Here is a 7,746-nt window from a genome sequence, read left to right on the forward strand (position 1 = left end):
GGGCTACATAATCTAAGCAGCAGGTGCCTGGGCATCTGTCACCACACCTGTGCACTGAGTCCTGGTGCAGTCACAAACTTTTACCGTGTTGCCTTACTCATGTCCTCTTGGGTCAAGACCCTTTCACATGCCAGTGAGTGTTCCCTTAACCCAATAAGCCTCTCTTTCCACGTACTATTATGCTATAGCCACGGTTTCCTGGTAATAACGATGAACTCTACCTAACTCTTGGTTAACATCTCAGTCCCCCCTAAATATGGAATCCTCTCTCAAACCAAACCTTACCTCCCTGTGAGGCTGGACTCCACCTCTGACCATCTTTCCCAGCCTACCTTTTGGCAGGAGTGCCTGTCTCCTGCAGTGCAACCATAGTTATCTGAATATCATCCCCACTTTAATGACTTGGTATTTCAACAAATATGTATTGATTACCTACTAAGTATTGGACACTCACAAGGCTGAATGTCGGGGATTTTGAGCTAGATGAGGTAAGGTCTCTGTCTCCAGAGAACTCGTTTTCTGTTAAGGAGACAGTCACATAAGGAGATAACTGCAATGTAATGTGGAAAGTAGATAGAGACAGGCACAGGACAGAATGTGGGAAGTACACTGAGTGTGGGAAATACAATGAGAGAGACAGGCACACAGTAGAATGTGAAGATGGATTAGTGGTGCTTCATCCCACTTAGGGAAGGAGAATAGATAGTGGAGAACATACTGGCCTGAGTCTTAAAAACTGGATAAGCATTTTCTATATATAACAGGGAGGAAAGGCAGCTACTTCCCTAGAGGGGACAAACGATATAGGCAAGGAGGTGAGCTATCACATGGTATGTATGGTGGGCTACACGTGTCTAGTATTGACTGAAAGTACAACTGACAGGAACAGTACCGTGTACATATGCCGCCACATCCTTCCTACATTCAGGACAAACAACATTAAGTGGTCACAGCACCATTTCCTGCTGAGTCTGATTTTAGCCTCAAAATCCTTTGAAACACATAGCTCCAGGCAACCACAGCTAATTGGTCAAAATTAGCATACAAAAGGTCACTTATTTACCATAGTTTCTGTAAGCAACAGGGACTATTGAAGGTGAACTGTGACAGGGATACGCATCTTTGTCTTCACTACACTGACTGCAAACTCATTGAGCCCAAATTCCGCATCAGATGCCAGAGTGCTGGTTCTTGGTCCACGCTGTGCTCTCTCCGGTCTGCTCTGTATCTCAGGGAACAATATTCTCCATGTCTCCTTGCCTTTGTCTTTCAGTTAGGTTTTGCCAACGGGAGGCATGTGCTAAAAATTGGAGGCAAGGAGATGGGGGAAGCTCTCACTCTGCCTTGTGGCATTTCTTGGCCAAGTCCCCTGGTGGACCCAGGATCCCCTAGGCATGCTCTCCCCTCTGTGGGCTCAGCTCCCACCAGACTGGTCTGCTGCAGTTCCACCTTCAGGTGGGCGACCTCCTCATCCCTTTGTCCCTGCAGCTGCAGGAGGGATGAACCTCTGGTTGACCTTACTATCCCTGTTTGTTTGTTTAGTCTTTCAGCTCTTCCACTATCTTGTTCCTGACTTGCAGAATTTAATTCCTTGTTTGAAGCACCTGGAGTGACTTTTTTCTGATCAAAGCCTTCACTGACTCACCTTCTACCCTGTCTGGACTCACTTTCCTTTCCCCACTCAGTAGCAGATGGTGCCCCATGATGCTTCAACACTGAGTTTATACCGAGGATGAAGTCAGGGAGCTAGCAGAGGAGAGGTGGGTTAGGGATGCGGGCTTGACAGAGGCTGACCTTCAGAAGAGACTTCTCCAAACCTGTTTGGACATTCCAGGTAGTCGTTCTGCACAGGGCCCCAGAACAGTGCCTCAGTATCCCCAGCTGAAAGATTTTCTTCAGAAGAGAGGACCCTGCCACCCTCCTGCCCTCTGAGTCTGAGTTCTCTGAATTAACAGGAAGAGCTAATGAAAACCTAGAATGTACTCAGGAAAGGACTTATGAATCCCACCATTGACCCTTATTTCACAACCTTTTGACGAAATGAGATGAAGGGGATGGCCTGCCCCTCCACACCTGTGGGTGTTTCTCGTTAGGTGGAATGAGAGACTTGAGAAAAGAAATGAGACACAGAGACTGTTGGAACCGAACTGTCGATTCCCTCCTGGGCAGGGGTCGCCGCGAAGGATCACCGACACGAGATTCACAGCAGAGAGTTATTTATTACTAGCGCGCTAGGGTCCCAAGCTCTAAGTTGGCCCTGGGACCCCGACTGCTTGTTACAGGCTGTTTATATAGGCAAATACAAGTTCAAACACAGCTTAGGGCGCGAAATTCAAACAAAGCTTTAGGCGCGTGGTAATTGGGTCTAGCTATGGCCTGAGCAAGGTGTCTTGTTCTAATTGGTTAGAGCAGGACCTTATGAGGTTTTTTTCTTGGAGTTGCTGATTCCGGGAACTTCGAGGCAGGGTGGGACCCCCGGAATTGGCAGGGTGGGACCCTATCAGGGTGGGACCCTATCGAGGCAGGGTGGGACCCTATCCAGAGCCACCTGGTGTTAATTTTTTTCTATATGAGGCCTAGTTTCTAAGTTTTATGAGGCCTAGTTTCATTCCCTCCTCTTTTTGTGTCAGAGGCTCAATCTTGAGCCTCTTTTTCAGTCCTGAGGGTCTGGTATTGTTGGGTCAGAACCATAGCATGTACTATGTTTAATCTATTTTTAATAAGGGTGAGTTAGTGGTTGAGTATGCATGGCCCAAAAGTCAGGATGAGCGTGAGCAGGATGAGGGGTTTTAAGATGGTGGAGATTAGGGTGCTAAACCAAGGGGATTGGTTGTACTAATTTGTAAACTAACTTTGTTGAGATTTTTTCTCTTTTTTTTTCTTGTCTAATCTTTTTCTTAGTTTTGCCATAGAATTTTTAACTATTCTTGAATGATCTGCATAAAAACAACATTGCTCTTTTAGGGCTGCACAGAGCCCGCCTTCTTTTAGAAAGACAATTTCTAGTCCTTGTCGGTTTTGTAATATAATTTCAGACAGAGAAGTTAAGGACTCTTTAAGTTTTGTGATAGATTGTTCTATGGCTACTTTAAGTTGTTGCAGATGATGGTTACTATGCACTAGGGCTGCTGTCCTGGTCTTAACTTTAGCCGCTACCTTAATTCTTAACATGTCGGCGAGGGTGAGGGAGATTAAGGGCGGGGAAGTGCTTTGAGGAGCTTTTAGTTGGGGCTTCTCCGATATGGAAACCGGGGGCTTTCTAGCTTTTAATAAAACCTGGTTTGGCTTTACTGCAACAGGGGCAGTGTCTGGATTGACTAATAGTCTGATTTGGAGGGGAATTTTAGGCGGGTTGTGCTGGTATAAATAGAGACCTTATATTAATCTTGTTGTTATCTATCTGTTATCAGATTTTGCCGCATCTTTAAACTTGATGCGAACCAGGTTGCAATTTTCTGAATATCGGGTTGTGGTACAGGGCTGGACAAAGGACATGGTTATATACTAAGGTTTTGTGGCCTATTTTTACTTTCTATTATTAGTAGTTACACAGGACCAGCTTTTGCAATACAAGTGAGTCAGATTTTTACAAGTTTTTTTTATTGGTCCTGTCCTGCATCCGGGACAGGCATAAAACCTGTTCCGGCTGATGGACACCTTTCTAGCCTGTCCTTTCTATTCTTGTTTATCCTGAGGAGTCCTTAATAGGACTTCTGTGGGACCAGTAAACCGGGGGCCTGTGTCTTTTATCTTTTCTGCTATTTTTTTATTTTTTTTAGGTTGAAATAGAGGTCTGGAAACTAAGTCTTTATAGGAGTATTCTCGGAGGTCTTATTTAAGACCTCTTGATTATTAAAATTAATTATCTGTCAGGTCAGGCTAAATGGCCGGTGGGGGGTTAGCGTCAAAAACTACACTAGAGATGGCGCAGGGAAGAAGGGCAAACAATAAGCAAGGAGTTAGATACGAGAGAGTCTTATCTTGAGCGGGTCCGCGGAGCGTCGGAGTTTCCATGTCTTAAGTGGTGTTGGTCCGGACGTCTCTGGAGCAGCCTTGGCGTGGGATGCGTGGATCCAAGTGGAGATTCCGTCAACCTTTATGGCTGTGGGTGTGGTCAGGAGAACAATGTAGGGTCCTTTCCACCGAGGCTCTAGTCCTTGAGTGCGATGCCGTCTAACGTAGACAGAGTCTCCCACCTGGAAGGGGTGACTGGTCTGTGGATGTCCTGGTTGGTACAGTTCTGCCAAGGGGCCCAGATTTGGGCCTGTACTGCTTGGAGTCCTTTTAGCCGGGCCTGTAGGTCAGTCTTAGGATCGGAGGGGGAGAAGGAATTAAGCAAGGTTGACAAAGGGGGAGGTCCTCCGTAGAGGATTTCATATGGAGTGAGCCTAAAACGGTTAGGTGTATTCCGGGCCCTTAACAGAGCTAAGGATAGGAGGCGTCTCCAATCTTTTAAACCAGTCTCTAAGGTCAATTTAGTAAGGGTCTCTTTTATTGTTCTATTCATTCTTTTTACCTGTCCTGAGCTCTGGGGTTTATAGGCACAATGTAATTTCCAATTAATCCCCAATATCCTGGTGAGCCCCTGACTTACCTGAGAAACGAAGGCCGGCCCGTTATCTGACCTAATTACCTTGGGAAGTCCGAATCTAGGAAACATTTCTTCTAAAATTTTCTTGGCTACTATGTGTGCCGTTTCTTGCCGGGTGGGGTAGGCTTTTACCCATCCTGAAAAGGTATCTACAAACACCAGTAAGTACTTATATCCAGCATAGTGAGGTTTTACTTCAGTGAAGTCTATTTCCTAATAGACTCCTGGGCGGTTATCACGAGTTCGTTTCCTTTCTGGCACTCGGGTAGCCCCAGCGTTTACCTGCTGACAGACCTTACAGGCAGATGTCACTTGTTCTACCAGGGTACTTGTCTTTGGGATTAGAAAGTCAGTTTTTTTAATCAGTAATTTTAGCTTTCAATTACTCAAGTGTGTCCAGGCATGCATCTGCTGGATCATTGCCAGGGCCTCCTTGGTCAGCATTGGGGGTTCGTCAGTGCTGCCAGCAGTTATGCCCCGGGATTTTTCTCTTGGCCCAGCCGTGGGGGCTGAGCCTCTTCAGGGACCCCTTCTGCGGGTCCGGCAGGTGACACAGGGCGGCTGGGCTGGGGGGTGCCCCCAGGACTGGGCTCTGTGCCTTTTTACAGGGAACCTTCCGAATGGAAACTCTGGTTGCTGTTCTCATCATTGAGATCCAGCAGGATGAGAGGGCCACCCCCTCGGGGACTGGCGCCCCTGCCCCGACGTTCCTGGCCACGGGATCTCTTTGCCCCGCCACCTGCCCGCCTTCGCTCCTCCTCCTGGGGGTCCACCACTGGCACTCACTTGAAGATATGAAGGGAAGTGTCGCCCACAGTCACTCATTGCTTCTTCTATTTCCGGACCTTCTTGATGGTCGCCATTACCTTCTTGATGTCATCTTCGGCCCGGCTCCGGGTCTCGGCCTGTACGGTCCGGCCGGCCATGCTGGCGGGGCTGGGGCCGGAGCCGAGCCCGCGGCGGGGCCGCCTCCCGTCTGGCGGGCTCAGGCTTGGCGCCAGGCCCGGGCGCCGCGCTCTCGGCCTGCCGTCCCCCCGGGAGTTGGCCGCGCCCTCTTTCGTCCTTAACGCCTCCGCGAGTCCCCTGTTCTTTGCAGTAGGCACACTGGTCTTTTTCCACTTTTGGCCGCCTCCGCTTCTTTCCCTCTCTCCCTAGTCCTTTCTCTCTCACAACTGCCGCCAGGATTTTTGTTAAATGCTTATCCTTTACTCGGTTCTTACGATCCTCTTGCTCTATCTGTTCCTTCGCTAACCTGGCTTCCCTTTTCTTAGGGGTTTCTTTCTTATCTTGGCCAAATTTGTGGGGCGTTTTCCTGCCCCTTTGAGACCCGCCAACAGAGCCTGGCAATAGATTCGGAGACTCTCCCTACCTGGTGCCGTTTCATAGTCCTAGTCCGGGCGGGTGAGGGGAAATCTCTCGTCTATTTTATTGGGAAGTTGGGTTGGGAGGCCTCCTGGTCCTGGCACATTTTTCCGGGCCTCCAAGAGGACTCGCTGCCTTTTTCAGTGGTTAAGAGGACCTGCAGGAGTTGCTGGCAATTATCCCAGGTGGGCTGGTGGGTGAGGAGAATGGATTCTATTAACGAGGTTAGGGCCTGAGAGTCTTGGGAAAAGGAAGGGTTATGGGTCTTCCAGTTATAGAGGTCAGAGGCAGAGAAGGGCCAGTACTGGACTGTGTGACTGACAGTACGGAGGGGAAAAAGGGAGGATTGCTAAGTGGAAGGGCCTTCTGGGTCCTCAGTCCGCCGCAAGCGGAGACGAGGAGGTGTCGGCGGCGGCGTCCCAGGGGTGAGTTTGGGCGGGGCTGGAGGAGGAGATGGGGTGGAGGGAGGGGCCGAGGGAGAAGTTGGAGAAAGGGTAGGGGTCGAGGCGGTAGAGGAAAGAGCTGGGGACAAGACAGGGGGCAAGGGTGAAGCGTAAGGTGGAGGTCCCCGAAGGGGGTTTTGAGGTGGAGGAGGCAGGGGGTCGAGAAGGAGGAGGTCCCTCTGGGGTTCATCTGGGAGGACTGGCTTATGCGGGTCCGGATTCCGATTCTTTGGGGCTTCTAAGGCAAGGAGGGTAGATTGGGATGGGGAAGGGGAATGGAGGAAGGGTTTCACCCAAGAGGGAGGATTTCGGACCAGATCCTCCTAAATAATTATGTAGGCCACCTGGTCCGGGTGTCCGAGTGGCCCAGGATCCATCACTGTTGCTTTAACCTGTAAGATAATTGGGAGGTCAAATGTTCCATCCCGGGGCCACCCAACATGGAGGGTAGGCCACTTGGATGAGCAGAATTTTCGCCATCGTCCCTTACGGACTTCTATGGAGAGGTTGTGAGCTCGAGCCCGGACGTCAGGGAAGTGAGTCAGGGTCAGAGACAAAGGAGTCGTCAGCGTCTGTCTTATTTCGTCCACGTATAACAAGGACAAGACAAAAGTAACAAAAACAAAGACCAGACAAGTAAGGAGAAGCCGCGCAGCCAGAGAGTAGCGCCACAAGATCATAAAATATTCAGACGGCAGGGGCGACCTGCCTACAGATTTGAGGAGGCTGACCGAGTCATTAGCCTTCTCCCAGACTACCGCCAGGGCGTCCTCCAGGGCGAAAGTGGGAAGGTGCCGGACACGTCTGTCCCCCTTCCCCACTTAATTCAGAAGGAGTACTCCCCAGAGTTCAGAGTTAGCCGGCAAGACAGACAGAACAAAACGAAAGTACCTGGTGGGTCCGTTCAGTCAGCAGTCCGTGGCCCGGGCCAGATGGGTCTCCGCCGGATGGGTCGGGGGTCCTCGGACGACCCCACTTCCCGGCCAGTGCACCAAATGTTGGAACCGAACTGTCGATTCCCTCCTGGGCAGGGGTCGCCGCGAAGGATCACCGACACGAGATTCACAGCAGAGAGTTATTTATTACTAGCGCGCTAGGGTCCCAAGCTCTAAGTTGGCCCTGGGACCCCGACTGCTTGTTACAGGCTGTTTATATAGGCAAATACAAGTTCAAACACAGCTTAGGGTGCGAAATTCAAACAAAGCTTTAGGCGCGTGGTAATTGGGTCTAGCTATGGCCTGAGCAAGGTGTCTTGTTCTAATTGGTTAGAGCAGGACCTTATGAGGTTTTTTTCTTGGAGTTGCTGATTCCGGGAACTTCGAGGCAGGGTGGGACCCCCGGAATTGGCAG

At 49.9% G+C, this 7,746-nt stretch overlaps 1 long non-coding RNA gene across 2 annotated transcripts; it reads right to left on the reverse strand.

Moving 5' to 3' along the window:
* Nucleotides 1-2,200: 2,200 nt before the first annotated feature.
* Nucleotides 2,201-7,377, reverse strand: LOC135966762 (uncharacterized). 2 transcript variants are annotated; one of them, XR_012421736.1, is made up of 2 exons: nucleotides 7,288-7,377; nucleotides 2,201-4,306 (listed from the first exon to the last, which is right to left on the reverse strand). It is a non-coding gene; the product is annotated as an uncharacterized lncRNA (long non-coding RNA). The 2 variants fall into 2 exon arrangements; XR_010580353.2 differs by having other exon boundaries at nucleotides 2,201-6,143.
* Between the last annotated feature and the right edge of the window lie 369 nt (nucleotides 7,378-7,746).

Source organism: Macaca fascicularis, chromosome 13 (assembly GCF_037993035.2).
Source record: "Macaca fascicularis isolate 582-1 chromosome 13, T2T-MFA8v1.1".
NCBI lineage: Eukaryota > Metazoa > Chordata > Mammalia > Primates > Cercopithecidae > Macaca > Macaca fascicularis.